The 18,367-nt window shown below is 46.3% G+C and overlaps 1 protein-coding gene across 8 annotated transcripts in view; it reads left to right on the top strand.

The window, feature by feature from the left end:
- Positions 1–18,367, top strand: part of KBTBD11 (kelch repeat and BTB domain containing 11) — a 59,391-nt gene that overhangs the window by 15,116 nt on the left and 25,908 nt on the right. Inside the window, exon 2 of one of the 8 annotated variants that reach the window (XM_033939608.1) lies at positions 15,072–15,109. The exons of 6 other annotated variants lie outside the window; for them this stretch is intronic. The gene's annotated coding sequence lies outside the window, so the exon portion shown is untranslated. Of the gene's footprint in view, positions 1–15,071; positions 15,110–17,791; positions 17,906–18,367 lie in introns of those variants that run through there. One more of the 8 variants, XM_033939610.1, reaches the window with a different exon arrangement.

Here is an 18,367-nt window from a genome sequence, read left to right as displayed (position 1 = left end):
TGAAACCACATTTTTAAAGTCACTCTCAAAGTATCAGTTGCAAAGGTGTCAGAACAGTAGTAAACCGTTCCAAACTATTTACAAAGTGTCCCACATGCTTCACTATCTACCGGGTCATCAATTATACTTTACTGTCTTTATCTCCTATCTTCTACCACAGGAAGTGACAGGGGTCAAGTACGTCCTCTTTGACTCTGTTCCTCCTACTGCAGGATGCAGATAAGGCTATCAGTATAAATTGATAAGATTACCAATTTACTTAACAGATGGCTATCAATTACTGTTGGCTGGCAACAGTATTGAGCTTCAGAGAGACTGAGCTGAGATGGTGACTCTTTGGGATCCAGTTTGTTGTACCGTGATCTGCAGGACTTCTGTTGAAGTGATAATTACTCAGCTCGGTCCCTGAAGGCCACAACCCAGTAATTTTTTCATGATTTCCCCAATGAGTATGCATGGGATTGGTTGGCATGAACTTCTTCCATTGCATGCAAATAGATCTCTTGCATATGTACTGGGGAAATCCTGAAAACCTAAATGGGTTACAGCCTTTGAGGACCAAGGCTGCCCATCCTTGCTTTAATCCTTCAGCCTTAAGATGTTTCTGAACCACAGAGATGGGATCAAGTTTCAGGTATATTAAAATTTTGATATACCGCCTTCTCGTATTTCAAAGCGGTTTTACAGAATTTAAAATGATGAAATACAGGACAATGCCCACTCTTTCCAGCCTCAAGGCCTGCCTCTTCAAAATGGCAGGCCTTCCCCTTCCTGGTGTATCCTGGGAGGGTCCTAAGGCCCTGAATGGCTTAAGCGCTTAAGGCCTTCCCAGTAGTGCTGCCTGATTCACGATTCGATTTGGTTCACTGATTCACTTCGGGTGAATCGATTTTGAATCGATTCAAAACAAAATCGGCTTTCCGATTCATCTGACCTTCCCCCTTCGCCTCCTAAAGCAGGAGCGGCAGCGCTGCTCTTGCTGGCCAGCCCCTGCCACACCTGCTTTAGAGGGCAAGGGGGGAGGGTCAGTCGGGAAGTGCTGCTGTCGGCTTCCCGCCTTGGCGTCCGGTTCCCCACCCCCCGGCCTCCCCGACAGTTTACCTTAAAGAAGCAGCCTGCAGACAAGATTGCGATGCTAGCGATCTTTGCACTGCTTCATAACTGTTTCCTCCACTGCGATCCTGCCTCTGATGTCAGAAGAGGGGCGGGACCGCAGCAGAGGAAACAGCTCAGAAGCAGTGCAAAGATTGCTAGCATCGCGATATTGTCTGCAGGCTGCTTCTTTAAGGTAAATGATGCAGGGAAGTCAAGGGGGAAGCCGGACACCAGTGGGAGGCCAGGGGGAACACGCAGGCCTTCCGGGGGGTGGGGGGGGGTGGAGGTGTGAGCAGTCCTTCTGGGTGTGGGGGGGGGGGGTTACAGGCCTTCGGGGGGACAGGCAGGCAGGCCTTCAGGGGAGACAGGCAAGCAGGCCTTCAGGGGTGGGATGCAGGCCTTTAAGAGGGGGACAGGCCTTCAGGGGGAAGTGCAGGCCTTCAAGGGGGGACAGGGAGGCAGGCCTTCAAGGGGGGGGGACAGGCCTTTAAGGGGGAAAGGCAGGCCTTCAGGGGTGGGATGCAGACCTTTAAGGGGACGATGACAAGCCTTCAAGGGGGAAACATAAGAACATAAGAAATACCTCTGCTGGGTCAGACCAGAGGTCCATCACACCCAGCAGTCCGCTCACACGGTGGCCCATCAGGTCCAGGACCTGTACAGTAATTTTCCTTTAGGAAATCATCTAATCCCTTCTTGAAACCCAATAGCGTACTTTGTCCTATCACACCCTCTGGAAGCGCATTCCAGGTGTCCACCACCCTTTGGGTGAAGAAGAACTTCCTAGCATTGGTTCTGAATCTGCCCCCTCTTAATTTTTCTGAATGCCCTCTCGTTCTTGTAGTTTTCGAGAGTTTGAAGAATCTGTCCCTATCCACTTTCTCTATTCCCTTCATGATTTTGTACGTCTCAATCATGTCCCCTCTAAGCCTCCGCTTCTCCAGGAAAAAGAGCCCCAGTTTCTCTAATCTTTCAGCATATGAAAGGTTTTCCATACCTTTTATCAATCGTGTCGCTCTTTTCTGCCCCTCTCGAGTATTGCCATATTCTTCTTAAGGTATGGCGACCAATACTGGATGCAGTACTCTAGATATAACGGCAGGATAACATCCTTTGTTCTGGTTGTAATACCTTTCTTGATAATACCTAGCATTCTGTTCGCCTTCTTTGAGGCCACTGCGCACTGTGCTGACGGCTTCATCGTCTTATCTACCAGTACCCCTAAGTCCTTCTCTGGGCTACTTTCACCCATTACCAGCCCTCCCATCGTATAGCTGTACATCGGGTTTCTGTTTCCTATATGCAAGACTTTACTTTTCTCTGCATTAAAGTTCATTTGCCATTTATTCACCCACTCTCCCAGTTTGTTCAGGTCCCTTTGTAAATCTTCACAGTGCTCTTTAGTCCTAACCCCACTAAAAAGTTTTGTGTCATCTGCGAATTTTATAACCTCGCACTTCGTCCCTGTTTCTAGATCATTAATAAATCAATACATTGAACAGCAGTGGTCCAAGTACCGATCCCTGTGGAACACCACTCGTGACCCTTCTCCAGTCTAAGTAGTGGCCCTTCACTCCTACCCTTTGCTTTCTACCCGCCAGCCAATTTTTGATCCATCTATGTACATCTCCTTCCACCCCATGGTTCTTCAGTTTCCGTAGTAGGCGTTCATGGGGTACTTTGTCAAAGACTTTTTGGAAATCCAAGTATACGATGTCTATGGGGACCCCTTCATCCATTTGTTTGTTAATTCCTTTGAAGAAGTGCAATAAGTTCATTAGGCATGATCTTCCCTTGCAGAAGCCATGCTGGCTTGTTTTCATCAGTTTATTTCTTTCTAGATGCTCTTCGATGCTGTCTTTTATCAGTGCTTCTGCCATCTTCCCCGGGTCCGATGTCAGACTTACCGGTGTGTAGTTCCCCGGGTCACCTCTTGATCCTTTTTTAAAGATGGGCGTAACATTTGCTATCTTCCAATCCTCCGGGATCACCCCTGTTTTCAGGGATAGTTTGCAAACCTGTTGTAGTGATTCTGCTATTTCTTCTTTTAGTTCTTTCAAAACCCTAGGGTGGATTCCATCCGGGCCCGGAGATTTGTCAGTTTTTAATCTGCTTGAGTACATCTTCGAGGCTTACCTCTATGGATGTTAATTTTTCTGCTTGATCTCCTTTGAAGATTTTTTCAGGTTCCGTCACGTTGTAACTACATGTTTGAAAAGAACATGTTTAGTCTATCCGCCACTTCTTTTTCCTCCTTCACCACTCCCTTCTTATCTCCTTCATCCAGCGGACCCTCCTCCTCCCTTGCCGGCTGCTTCCCTTTAACATATCTGAAGAACGGTTTGAAATTTCGTGCTTCCCTGGCTAGCTTCTCTTTGTATTCTCTTTTTGCTCTTCTAACCACTCGGTGACATTTTTTTTGATGCTTCCTATGCTCTTTCCAGTTTTCCCCGGTTTTTTCCTTTTTCCACATCCGGAATGATTTTTTTATTATCTCCTATCGTTTTCTTCACTGCTTTAGTTATCCACGCCGGGTCTTTTGGTCGGTTCTTTTTGCATCCTTTTCTAAATCTGGGGATATACAGGTTTTGTGCTTTGTTCACAGTGTCCTTGAATAAAGACCAGGCTTGCTCCACAGTCTGCAATTTCTTTGAGCTGTTCTTAAGTTTCTTTCTTACTATTACTCATTTTCTTCGTAGTTTCCTTTTTTGAAGTTAAAAGTTGTCGCTGTGGTTCTCTTCCCCTTTGATAGTCCTACTTTGACTTTGAACTGGATCATATTGTGATCGCTGGTTCCCAACGGTCCCACTACTTCCACTTCCTTTGCAGGTCCTCTTAGCCCATTGAGGATTAGGTCCAGAGTAGCATTTCCTCTCGTCGGTTCTCTGACAAGCTGCTCCATGAAGCAGTCCTGCATAGCCTCCAGGAATCCTATTTCCCTAGCGCATTTTGAGTTTCCAAGACTCCAATCTATCCCTGGATAGTTGAAGTCTCCCATAAAAATGGTGTTACCGTTTTGCATTCCCGCCTCATCTCGGCTTCCATTTCTTCATCGTTTACTTCGGTTTGCCCAGGTGGACGATAGTACAGGCCCATCTTTATCTCAGGCCCATTTCTTCCTGGTATTTTAACCCATAGTGATTCTAATTTGTTGGTTGTCGCCACTGTGTTCACTGGTCGAGTGTATGTTATCCTTTATGTATAGGTCTATTCCTCCTCCTTTCTGATCTGACCTGTCTTTGTGATAGAGTTTGTACCCCGGTAGTACTGTGTCCCATTTGTTTTCTTTATTCCACCATGTTTTAGAGACCCCAATAATGTCTAGGTTCTCTTTTTTGGCCATGACTTCTAATTCTCCCATTTTGTTCCTTAGGCTCCTTGCATTAGTATACATGTAATTTAAGTCCTGGTATTTTCTTGTCATTATTTTCTTTTCCTGTGCTACATTCTTCTTATCATCCTCTTCTTGTCCTGTCAACTCTTATTTTTTGCCCATTTTGTCTTCCCCCTGTGCTACATTCTTCTTATCATCCACTTGTTCCGTCAACTCCCGTTTTTTACCCATTGTGTCTTCCCAGCATTTTTCCCACTCAGTATCTTCTCTGGATACCTTCTTCCGAATCATTGACACCTGGTCAACTGTTGGCTTTCCCTTTTTCTTAGTTTAAAGCCTGCTCTATTCCTCTCCTGACATTGTTTGCTAGAAGTCTGGTTCCCGCCATGCTCAGGTGTAGTCCATCTCTCCTGAAGAGCTTGTTCTTGCCCCAAAACGTTGTCCAGTTTCTCACGAAGTAGAACCTCTCTTCCTCACAGCATCTCCTCATCCATGCATTTATTGATTGTAATTCCATCTGCCTCTTCACATCTGCCTTCGGTACTGGTAGGATCTCTGAAAACGCTATCTTCCGAGTCCTCATCTTTAACTTCCTTCCCAGAATCTTGGAACTGTTTGATCAGAATGTTCCTGCTGTAGTCTCTCCTGCTGATATCATTTGTCCTAATGTGGATCATCACTACAGTCTCTTCCATCTCTGCTCCTTCTAGGATCCTTTCAATTTTGTCGACGATGTCTTTTGTTCTTGCTCCTGGGAGGCAGGTCACTAGCCGATCCTCTCTCCCTCCTGCTATGTGGCTATCCACTTGCCTTAGGATTGAGTCTCCCACTAGGATTGCAGACTTTCCCTTTTTCAGTTTCCGCTCCGGTCGCAGGTCTGTGTCCTCGGTGTGCTTTACTGGTCCCACAGGCCTTCAGAGGGAGGTGCAGGCCTTCAGGGAGGGGGGCAGGGGGGGACAGACCTTCAGGGGATGGAGGCCCTGGTGAAGAAGTACACGGAGGGAGGGAAGGGAGGTTGAAAGTGACGTGCATATGCCGGACATTGGGGAGGGGAAGAAATAATGGGTCTGAAAATAGAGGAGAGGGAGAGAGATGATGGACAATGGGATTTAGGGAGGAAAGGAACAGAAAGGCAGAGAAGTTGGACACGAGGGATGGTGTGGGGGGGGATAGAGATACTGGATAAGAGGGTAGTTGGGAAAAGAAAGGGAGAGATGGTGGACCCTGGGATGGTGGGGAAGGAGGGAGAGATGCTGGATTAAAGGGTAGTTAAGAAAAGGTGGATCTGTGGAGGGAGACGAAAAAAGGAAAGATGCCAGACTCCCTGGGGAGGGAAGGGAAACGGAAGGGGAGGACAGAGATGGCAGATGGATGGTTAGCATGCAGAAAGAAGAAAGAAGGAGACCCTGGCAAGCAAGTTATCAGAAGACAACCAGAGCCTGTGAACAACAAGATTTGTATAATGACCAGACAACAAAAGGTAGAAAAACTAATTTTATTTTCTAATTTATGATTACAATATGTCAGATTTGAAATGTGTATCCTGCCAGAGCTGGTGTTAGGCCTCATAACGTGAGCTAGGATTTAACAGAGAGAGGAAAAGTCTTTTTTGTTTGTTTATTTTGTTTACACCACAGCACCAGTGTGGTTAGGAGAAGGCAAAGGAGGTGAAGAGGTTATAAAATAAACCCACCAGGATGTTTGAAAAAAACCCAACAAAACGCCCAATTGGGCAGGAAAATCGAATCGAAAAAACCAATTCAATAGGCTAAATCGAATCAAATCGAAATTATTTTTCCTGTATCGGGCAGCACTACTTCCCAGTGCATACCAGCTGCGAGGGCCTAAGGCCCTGATTGGCTCAGGCATCGAAGATCATCAATAATGGCACCAACTGATGATGATCATGATGTTAGATTTGAAACAGTTTTAAAAAGATGATGGGGATTATTTCCTGCTTCAAACATTTTTTGTTTATGTATTCTTTCTTTTTTAAAATCTCCTGATAATAAAATTTACTTTGGGCTCGACATTTGACACAACTCATCAGGTGGTCATTAACGCCACTTATGTTTTAAGCTGAGCAACTGATGTTGGCAAAAGAAACAAACCAGAATGTTACTACCTTGTTTCCCTGAAAATAAGACAGTGTCTTATATTAATTTTTAGCCCAAAAAACGCACTAGGTCTTATTGTCGGGGTGTGCACATGATTATCTCTCCCTTCCTCTTCTTCATCCCAATTCTTCCTCTTTCCTTTCTTTCCCCCACATGTGCAGCATCTTTCCTCTCCTCCCTCCCATCCCTCTGTGCAGCAGAAGTTTGCCCAACTTCTATCCTTTCCACCCTCCCATCCCTTGTGCAGCTGAACCCTTGAGCACCCCCTGCCCCCACCGTGCAGCCAAACCCCTGCTGAACCTCCATCCTTCCCTCCCGCCGATCGTGAACGAGCCCTACCTTCATCCAAAGCAGCGTCGGGCCGGCAGGACTCTAAACAGGCTGTTTCAGACTTGTCCGTTGGGGAATTCACTGCTACCCCGAAAATCATGTTAAGGCTTATTTTCGGGGTAGGTCTTATTTTCAGGGAAACACGGTATTTCTAAGAATGGAAGAAGATACAACCCACTTAGTTTCCAACAACACATTCCCAGCAACAACTTGACTAGGTGCCTCAGGCCTAAATATGACCTAGATGGGCCACAGAAAATAACAAAAGCATAAAATTGCCAAAAACCTTACTAGGGAAATAAATGAGCTATGAACTGTCCCTGTGTAACTGATGACAGGACTTACAAACTAGAAGGCAGAAAACCACAAAAAATAAATAAATATAAAAGCATGGAAGCCAAATTATGATGTGAGCTGAAGGGAACACAGAAAAATGTAACCGACTTTTTCTGTGGAAAAATGGCAACTGGCTGAATCTTTACAACAGTGGCAGGCTGAAAGACTTGTGTGCATGCACAGTGCAATGTTGTAAAAAGTTGTAAAACAAACTGGAGAGTGTCCCTGCCTGGGCTCTGTCAGATGACATCATTCATATATACTATTATATTCTGCTTGTCCATGGAGAACCCCCGTTTCTGGATATCTGCAACTTCTGTATAGGGTCCAGTCCTTGTACACAACTAGGAAAAGTCATTCATTTTCCAAGAGTCAGTTTCCCTTTGACCTCTGCTGGAACTATCCTGTTAATTTTTTTTTTTCCATGTGCAGCATATCAATTCCAGGAAAAGGCTATGAAACTGCACCTGCATTTGTACAGTAAATAGATGCACAACTCATCAGAGATCTGTCACCTCTCTTCTAATTAAGCATTTCTCTCCTCGTGTCAATACAGATTAATTCAGCTGTTAGAGTGCCCTTTCTAGCTGAGCATGTTCTATGGTACAGGGTTGCTTTTCTACAATAAAATCACACAAAACCTAGAAAAGCCCTGATAAATATTGGTTTTAAATTTACAACTAATCATATGCTGACATTCCATATTGGACTCTCTATCAACTGTGATGCTGATTTGTGCAGGGATCTGCCTAGTCTCAGAAGTCTATCTACCACAGTATTTCTGGATAATTTTCATTCTCTATAATGTTAGTACACTTTCCAAGGTAGTATAAAGAAAAAAAACAAAGGAAATAAGGTGATACCTTTTTTATTGGACTAGCTCAATGCATTTTTAGATGAGCTTTCCCAATACACTTCCTCCGGCATTATTGGTGCATTCAAACGCTCCCTGTCTGTCTCAGAGCTACGAGGCAACGCTATACCATCCAAATAGGGCCCCGCCATTACACCCGCCTCCAATGTGGAGGCATAAAGATTCTTAAAATAGCGAAAAAATATATCTCCGATCTCCAGGTCAGTTGTAACTCTCTTCCCCTGCTCATTCCTCAGAGCATGAACCCTACGTGGACCAGTCGGGCCAGTAGTTCCCCCCCCCCCTTATTCCCGTATCTATAAAGCTGGTACTTACAATAAGCAAGAGATTTACTTGCCTGCTGATGTAGTAGGGAATTAAGGGCCACTTGATATTCCAACAACTCTTGTTTGTGCATGAGATCATCAGTCTGGCCATAGCGCCTCCGGGCCTTAGCAACATCCTTCTCTAAACGCAGAATTTCCCTATCTCTAGCTTTCTTAACATGACTACTATAACTAAGGCCCTCAATACCGCCTTTGCCGCTTCCCAAAATAAGATGGGGTCCCCTTCTGAGTGAGCATTATGTTGTTTGTATTCATTCCATGTTTTCAACAACCGTTCCCTATAGTTCGAATCTCTATACAATGCAAGCGGAAATACCCAGCGCCACTTCCCCAGAGGCCCCCCCTCCTTCTTGCCAAATCACTTGAACCCAGGCATGATCAGAAATTGTATAAGGACCTATCTCAGTCCGCTTCAGCTTTCGAAATACCTGTTCCATCATCCAAATATAATCTATGCGATACTGCGTACTGTGCGTCTAGGACATACGAGTATAATCCCTCTCAGTGCCATGCAGTATCCTCCAGGATTCAATTAATTCCAGGTTATCACTAAATTTTTGGAGCTCCCTTTCCCCTACTCGACGCAGGGCACCCCCCCGGTCCCGTGCAATCCAAACTAGAATCTCAAACAGCATTAAAGTCTTCCCCTACAATCAGGGAGACCTGGGCATAGGGCAACAACAAACGGGTCAATTTAGCATAAAATGCCAAATCATTTCATTAGGAGCATAGATACAGCAAAATACCATGTCCTGCTGCACGATTACCCCTCGACATAGCACATATCTGCCCTCCCCATCTTTAGCCAAAATTTGTAAGTTATTTAGGATACCCTTATGGAACAAAATTGCTCCCCCCCCTTTGTTTTCCTAATGCAGAAGCCGCAACACACTCCCCCACCCACCATTGCTTCAATTTCATATGTTCAAGATCAGACAAATGAGTCTCCTGGAGAAAGGCCACATCCACCTTATGACGCTGTAAGTGTTGTAAAATTTTTGAACGCTTAATTGGGGAATTTATCCCGTGTTCACTTGATCACGATTTTGGGCTGTGAGGCCTGGCGTGCTGTTTGATATCACTCTGCAGGCTATCGTAGTGCTTTTTTCTACATTTTGTTGGGTGTGCAGGAGTGTTTTTTCTGAAGAAGTGGAGTTTTTTTGCCAGATGAAGCAGAACTGAGGCTTTTTCTCCACTTCTTTTTTCTTTTTCTTTCCTGCTGTTATATGTTGTGTGATTGGAGATTTGTGTGTGAGTAAGGCCTTTTAGTGTTGCAGAGGGAGTATCTGTTTCCATATGGGGTTTTGATATTGAGGAGAGTAGGGAATTTATCCCCCCCTACATTCCAAGTTACAAAGTTAACCAGGATCCACTATTACTAACCACTCCACATATTCCACCATCAATATCCACAGGACCCAGTCATCTCCAGCCCCTGACCAGGCCCCACCAGAGCATCAGCCAACCATCCATTACCCCTCATCCCAGCTCCCAACCCATCCCCCACTCCCATCTTCCTCTTCCTCCTCCCTCCAACACCCCTCTCCCCAATCCAAAACTACATCTCGAGACCATTCAAACAGATCTCATGATCCCTTGAGGAAGAAGCAACTCCACCACCCCAGCCATCCCAATGCACACCCCACCACCCCAATATGGACACCAAATAAATGCCATACACTCCACCCGGAACCCCTACAACAACCCTCTCCAACAGAACCTCAGTCCCTCCCCTCAGCACTTACCCAGCCACAACCAAAGCACAGCCCCCCATAATACACCCCCCAACCAAACAGCAACAGACCACCCAGACCACCTGACCCTCCTCCCAAATCCCCTCAGTACACAAACTCTCCGACCAATCCTCCTACCCTCCCAAAACACATTCACCCAACACACACACACCGCCCACCTCCCATTAAAAAAACCTACAGCCTCCGAATAACAAAAGCATCCAATCCAACAGATTAGTCCAGTGGAGTCAGCAGCCCACTCGCATGGATTATCTCTGAGGCTCATTGTTCACAGCACTCTGCGCCGTCACTCCTCTGGTCTGTCTCCGCCATCCGGAAGGTCTAGCTCTCTCCTCCTCTCTCTCTTCAGCAGATCCCCTCTCAGGAAGGTTAGGAACACCTAGTTCTTGTAGCACTGAACAAGCCTCCACCACTGTACAAACTCGTCTTGTCATGCTCCCCACTGTCAGCGCCAAGGCGAATGGAAAAAGCCATCGATATCGAAAGCCCTCTCTGCGTAGATAGGTGGTCACTGCTTGCAAATCCCTCCACTTTCGCAAGGTTATAGCTGCCACATCCTGATAAATGTCCACCTGCAAATTATTCCATTTATAATTCTGCTTCCGTGCTGCATGAAATATTTCCTCCTTCACCCGAAAGCTGCTCAGGCACAAAACAATGTCACGGGACAAGTTAGATTTAGGACGCCCCAAAGCCTGATGCGCTCGTTCTATTTCTATTTCCAAGATTTTACTTTTAGTATTCTCACCATAAAATCATTGGTGCAGTGGTCAGTTTTTCCAAAGTGTTGGTATTGCAATTCTTTATATATCATGTTCTATAAATAAGTGATTTAACATCTTGCAAGAATCCGGTGTTTCAGGACCCCTTTAGGGCTGCTAGAACTCAGAATCTCAAATGAAATTGATTATGCATGCTTTTGTAGTAAATGTGAGGTTAAACGAGGAGTCTAGCGTATTCCATGTTATAGGAAACTGAATTCCATAGTCCTTATTTCTAAGTTTTAAGAGTCGCTGCTCCACAACTATGTTGGATAAAGGCAGAACAGTCTGAAGCTAACGTCCCAAGGATTTTTCTCATAGTCGTAGACCACACACTGATAACATTTGAAATCCATGTGGTCTGACACACCTGTATGAATAAATAAATGATCAACTATAATAGACTGTGGAATGCAAAGTAATATGAATCTATCATGATTCTGAATGGAAATAGGCCTAACTGCGTTCTAACTGCTTTAGAACTTACACACACAGCTTGGGCTAAATCTATTGGCATTCGAGGCAGGGCAATGAATTTTGCAACAAAATGAGAGTTTACTTGTGCGCATGCAAATACTCAGAATGCCTCTAGGCTGCTGCTTGTCACTTTTGACTTTGGGTGTCAAACTTGAATGCAGGGAGGAAGTCGAAAATTTTTTTTTGTGTGGGAAGTTTTACAATAAAGTGGCTGAAATGAAATTGTTTCTTGATGCCAGTAGTGCGACATTTGCCTAGGTCACATGTTTGCTGAAAAGGGAATTAAATTTGTGGACAAACTATGTACCTTCTATTCTGAATGTTTTCCTTTTTGCTGAAGCCAAGAGCTGTAATTAACCACCTCAGGGTTTTAGAAATGACATAGTTTTCATTATTTTTCCTCTGCCTTCCTTTCCATTATAGTTTAAGCCAGCAACAGGAAATTAAGTAAAACAATGCAATTTGAGTTGGCTTATTCTAAGCTGAGATAATACTGTGCATCATTCTGGCCTCTTGTCTGTTTTCGTGCCAGGAAAAGTGTTTGAAGGACAAGATGCTTCCTAATTTTTTTTTTACTTCATGTTCGTCTCGGTCAACACTTGGCACATCTGCCTTCTGAGAAGTATTGGAGACCAATACTTTGGGTGAGACCATGCCCTACTAATGTACATCCAAAGGCTTTTCAAGGTTCACTGGGCCATGTGCACACACTATTTTTCTAAAAGGCCGGGGTGGTGTTGGATGATTACAGAACTGTGTTGGTCCTGCCTGAGCTTTGGCTGATATGCAGCATACAGAGAGCTTCCTAGATTTCAGTACCACTTACTAGTCCTATGGATGATGCAGCTCAGTGAGTTTTATGATAGACACAACCTTTCCAGTATTGGTATGGCCTAGCTGCTGCTTTATGCTTCTTTTGAAATATTTAGTAACACAGGTTTCAGTGTCCAGGTAAGAAGAGGTCTGAAGAGCACAGTTGTGGAAAAACCTACATGGGTCTTGGCCTAAAGATTAAAAAATGAGATCTGTGTCTGTGGCCTAAAGATTTAAAAAAAATGAGATCTTAAGGAAGGTCAACTGGGTAGGCAGGAAGCACTTAACCTTGGTTGAGGCCATGAAAAGCGGGCTGGGGTAGGGATGGTGGAGTAAGGAAAACTTGGGGTGGGAGGAGGGAATGTTATGGATGCAGGAGGGAAAGAGGTGGAAGGATTGAGTGGGAGAGATGTTATGTGAAAAGGGAGCTGATTAAAAAAGAAAGGCAGAGAATCGTCAGGAAGGGACGATTGGCTTAGAGAGGAATGGGCAGACTGGATGGGCCATTTGGCCTTTATCTGCCATCATGCTTCTATGTTTCTAGGAAGAAGCATTAGTGGAGTGTGATGAGAATTTGGCAGGTTAGGTGCTTGGTTATTAGTGTGTGTGTGGGGTGGGGTGGAGAAAAGGTGAGGAAAAAGGCCAGTGATCCTTCCCAACCCACCCAAATCTGTTTAAAAAAAAAAATTAAGGGTATTGGGTGGGGCATGGGGAGGGACCTATGGGGATGAGGGGAGTAGCTGGGAGTGGGTTTGAATTGCAACTTTCAGAGGTTAAGGGGTTATGAACCAGATAGCCAAAGAGAGGGAAGGAAATAAGTTAAAGACAAAGTCAATATAGTTGAGATGAGGACTTGGTGTCACTGCAGACCTCACTGTAAAGTTAAGTAAGCACTTTGGCCCTGATTCTGTATAGGACGCCAGGAGAGGTGTCCTATACAGAATCGGTCCTACACTAAACCCCGATTCTGTAACTGGCGTCCATGGTACAGACGCCGGTTAGAGAATCGGGTTAAATTAGACACAGTCGCTACACTTATCACTGCAAGGGATCTCTCCCTGCTGCAATAAGTATAGCGGCTGCGGCCACCTGTCATATCGCCGACAGGAGGATGCCCAACTCCTCCTGTTGGAACCCCGAACCCCCCTCCCCCCCAAACTGGTAATCGCCGACAGGAGGATGCCCAACTCCTCCTGTCGGAACCCCTCCCCCCCTCCCCCCCAAACTCGTAATCGCCGACAGGAGGATGCCCAACTCCTCCTGTTGGAACCCCGAACCCCCCTCCCCCCCCAAACTTGTAATCCCCGACAGGAGGATGCCCAACTCCTCCTGCCGGAAAGCCCAACGACCCCCCGCCCCAACTAATCTCCCTCCCCCAACTAACCTTTAAATGTTGGTCGGCTGGACGGGTCTTGCTGCCGTCCAGCCGACAGGCCCGCCTAGTGGAAATGAGACGGGCCTGCCCCTTCCCGGCCCATCCCCACTAATCCTAAGGCCTGATTGGCCCAGGCTAGGCACCTGGGCCAATCAGGCCTTAGGATTAGTGGGGATGGGCGGACCTGCTAGGCCTAAGGCTTGATTGGTCCAGGCTTCTAGAGCCTGGGCCAATCAGGCCTTAGATTTAGCGGGGATGGGCCGGGAAGGGGGGGGGGGCCCGTCTCATTTCCACGAGGCGGCCTGTCGGCTGGACAGCAGCAAGACCCGTCCAGCCGACCAACATTTAAAGGTTAGTTGGGGCGGGGGGTCGTCGGGCTTTCCGGCAGGAGGAGTTGGGCATCCTCCTGTCGGGGATTACGAGTTTGGGGGGGAGGGGGGTTCGGGGTTCCGACAGGAGGAGTTGGGCATCCTCCTGTCGGCGATTACGAGTTTGGGGGGAGGGGTTCCGACAGGAGGAGTTGGGCATCCTCCTGTTGGCGATTACGAGTTTGGGGGGGAGGGGGTTCCGACAGGAGGAGTTGGGCATCCTCCTGTCGGCGATTACCAGTTTGGGGGGAGGGGGAGTTCGGGGTTCCGACAGGAGGAGTTGGGCATCCTCCTACCGGTGATGGGACAGGCGGCCGCGGCCGCTATACTTATTGCACCAGGGAAATCCCTTGCCGCGATCAGTATAGCGGCCGCGTCTACTTACAATGTAGACCAGCATTTTGCTGGCCTACATTTTAAGCGTCTCTTCCTCTACTAGGGAGACGCGTAGGGCCGCCTAGGTTCGCCTAAGGCCTTTAGGCGAGCTTAGGCGTCTTGCGGGCCTCCCTAGGCTCCCGGAGGCGCCTTCAATATAGGCGGCCTGCCTGGGGAGCATTTTTTTAAAAAACGTGCATCCCGATTGGCTGATTAGACAGCTGTAGGACGCCTACAGCTGCCTAAAATCGGGACGCACTTTGTAGAATCAGGGCCTATATGTGCGTTGTTACAATAATTTTTTGCTGGGGGTTTAGGCTAGGTCATCACCGACTAGCTTGTAATAAAGGATTAAGAGCTGAGAAAGGCTGTCTGGGAGTTGTTCGAGTAGAATTTGTTAGGAAGTACGGTTATAAATTTGTATTTGGTATAAGAGTTAATAAATGAACTGCAGCCAAGAAACATTTTCCACAAAAATTGTGTGAAGTGCCATTCTGTGGTGATATTGTTTGTTGGAGCTTTGAGATGGTGTGAGTGCCAAGATTAATGATTTCCTCTGTATTTTGAGCATAGGACCTGTCAGAATTTTTTAAGTTGCCCAGGTTTGGTAAAATTTGTGCAGTTGTATGATACAAAGCTAGATGTGTGTATAAAGCCCCTTTGCAGGGTGAGGTCCCACATTTCATTGTGTCCTTCAGATTGCCTGGTAGTATGTTTGTTTGTTTTTTTTCTGTAGGATCTGGGATGGCCCTTTAAACGAGTCCTAGATGGGGGGTAAGTAGTTTGTGCACAGTTTGCTTTGTATGACCAGAGATAAATCAAATTTAGAAACAGTTTGTTCTAGCGCTATGAGAAATCCGCAGAACTGTACAGGCGCACATTATAGACAGTCCCTTTTTCTTAGCGATTGGAGGCTCATTTTCAAAGCCCCAAAGCCAAGACAATTAAGAGGTTTCAAGGTCTGTATGCAGTGTTCCCGCTAAGCTGCGCTGGCCTGCGCTCGCGCACAAAATATTACATCGCAGCGCAAAGTTTCTCTTCACAGCGCACACACGCGTCGGTGAGGTAAGGGGACGCATTGGGGGGATTGCACTTCCCCACAATTGCCATGCTTCGGTTCCTCTTCTTCCTTCCTTCCCCCCCCCCCCCCCCCCGCGGGACCCTGCGGCACCATCAACTCTTACTCCCTCTAATGTCGGCCCTGCAGCTCCAGACTTCCTCGCACCTTCTCCCCTCCCCCTTTGGATCGCTATTATTTTAAATGTTATAGCCGCGGAGCTGTATCCATCAGTGGAGATGTCTAACCTCGGCCTGCCCCGGAACTCTTACTGCAGCAGACGCCCGTCTAGGCAGGAACAGGAAGTCACTGTTGCAGTAAGAGTTCCGGGGCAGGCCGAGGTTAGACATCTCCACTGATGGATACAGCTCCGCGGCTATAACATTTAAAATAATAGCGATCCAAAGGGGGAGGGGAGAAGGTGCGAGGAAGTCTGGAGCTGCAGGGCCGACATTAGAGGGAGTAAGAGTTGATGGTGCCGCAGGGTCCCGCGGGGGGGGGGGGGGGAAGGAAGGAAGAAGAGGAACCGAAGCATGGCAATTGGGGGGAAGTGCAGAGCTGCAGGGAAGAGTGTTGCGGTACCCAGCTGGAGGGAGAAGGAAGATGAGGGAGGGAATTAAAGGAGATGCCAGGGCTTGGAGCGTAGGAGGAAGGTATGCCAGTCTAAGGGAAAAGGAAGGGGGAGATGTGAGAGCATGGAGGGGGAGCGAAAGATGGAAGAAAAGGAAAGGAGAGAGATGCCAGAGAATCAGGGAAGGGGAGATACCAGACTATGAGGAGAGGTGTGGGAGAGGGAAGGCGAGGAGAGAGATGCCAGACCAATGGGGTGAAAGGAGAGATGGAAGGGGGAGGCATACAGTTTCTGGAAGGGGCATAGAAGGAGAGAAGATGCCATATAGGGGAAGAGAGACGGCAGACAGTGGATGGAAGGAAGAGAGTTACAAGAAAATGAGGAAAGGAGAAACCACAGAAGACAAAGTTAGAAAAAAATTTCTATTTATTTATTGCTTTAGGAGACATGTGTCACTGTTTCTGTGAAGCATTGTATGCAGAGTCCAGCTTCTTGCTGGTTCAATTTAACCTTTGTCTATGTATTTTTATTTTATCCCCCCTTTTACAAAACTGTGAAGCGTTTTTAGCACCAGCCTTGGTGGTAGCAGCTCTGATGCTCAGAATTTTATGAGCATCAGAGCTGTTACCTCCGTAGCTAAAATCCACACTACAGTTTTGTAAAAGAGGGAGGGGTTAGTTTGTGATTACATATTCCTTACTAGGCGAAGGTGTTTTCTGTGTTCTGTGTGTTCGAAAGACATGGTTTTCTGTTAGGATTGACGGTGTAGGATTGATCTGTGCTGGTCTGGCTTGTTTAGTTTTACAATGGGTGTATTGATGTACTGCTCACTGCAATATGTAAGATGCTGCCTTTTCCTAGGTACTCATGTGTGACGTGTGGTTTGTTACTAAAAATCATGTTTTTCTTACAGATGGGGGGGGGTGCCAAAAAATGATGGGCCCCGGATGTTACATATGCTAGGTACGCCACTGTATGTAAAGATACCAGAAAGCTGGCGTAGCAAAAACTTCTAAGTTTTGAGTATTTAACCCTCCCACAATCTCACGGGCACTCGTTTCAAGTTTATTGAGATTTTGATTTAAACGCAATATCAAATATTTTCAATGCGTATAACAAAAATAAATTTGGGGAAATAAATAAAACCATTTGAACCAGTGTTCCCGCTAAGCTGCGCTGGCGTGCGCTGGCGCACAAAATATTACATCGCAGCGCACACGTTTCTTGTCACAGCGCACGATCGGAAGAGGCGTACGGCAGATGGCAGGGCGGCGAGAGGAGAATCGGGCGAGTTGGCTCATAACTTGCTGGCGCCCGATATTTTTGGCTCACGGTGAAAAAAGTTTGCTCACAACACCCGCCCGCTTAGAGGGAACACTGGTTATAAGCATGGTTAAGATTAATGGGGCAATGGCCACAGAGAGCCAGGTTTTAAGAATTCAAAGCTGCCTTAAGAAGGACCTGAATGGGGCCAGAGAGGGAACTCAACACCCCACTTTGAAATAATGAATGGGAGTACAGTACAATCCTCAGCATTGTTACATTCAGCTGTGCCAGTTAAAGACAGTGGATTCACGCTGGGGCATTGTTGTGTGTGTACCTATCAACTTGCCCTCTCCAGCAATGCTGTGTCTGTCTTATCTGCTCTCAGTGAAGTATTAAAAGACTCAATAATCGCAGGCCAAATCATCTAGTAAAAAAAAGTCCAGCTTTGCGGCAGTCAGCTGCTAATAGTGGGTAGAAGGTTACACCCAGAGGGTGAAGTAATAAGGAAACAGAATTAAGCAACTGAGGGCTGAGAAATGAGTTTCCAACTAGCTCAGTCCTTGAACCGACTTTCTTCAGTTTGGAGGGCGTGGGCAATGAGCCAAAAGATTATAAACGACTAACATTGGATTGCTGCCGTTTGAGAACCAGGTTAACAAACTTATGAAGCACTGCGGTGAGTGTGAAACCCAAGGCTGCAGTACGAGTAGATCGCTCCATTTGCAAACGGTGTTCTCTCCTGCTTCAGAACTATTCTCTTTTATTATGACTACTGTCACGTGTTGTAAGGAATGTGGCACTGTCTGTAGCCAGATAGCTGTAGAGGCCACGGATTTATCAGATATAGCTTCATTGTTGAGCACTCTTTACAAAGCCGTAGTATGTATGCATGGATCGTTTGCATGTAGTGATAGTAGAGCACACTGCAGTAGAGAGCCTGGATGTCTTGTATGCAACGTTAATAGGGTAAGGTGCTGCAGGAAGTGCGATGGAAAAAGAGAGCAGAGTGTTGCAGAAATTATGGGTCTCCTGCATGCAGTGGTATTATAGTGCTTGATGAAGCATGGATTCCTTTGCCTGTAGTTGATAGAAACATAGAAACATAGAAATAGACGGCAGATAAGGGCCCACGGCCCAT

This window comes from Geotrypetes seraphini, chromosome 3 (assembly GCF_902459505.1).
Source record: "Geotrypetes seraphini chromosome 3, aGeoSer1.1, whole genome shotgun sequence".
Classification (NCBI taxonomy): Eukaryota; Metazoa; Chordata; class Amphibia; order Gymnophiona; family Dermophiidae; genus Geotrypetes; species Geotrypetes seraphini.
Note: the sequence above shows the minus strand (reverse complement) of the source record. Positions and strands in the feature narration are given on the sequence as shown.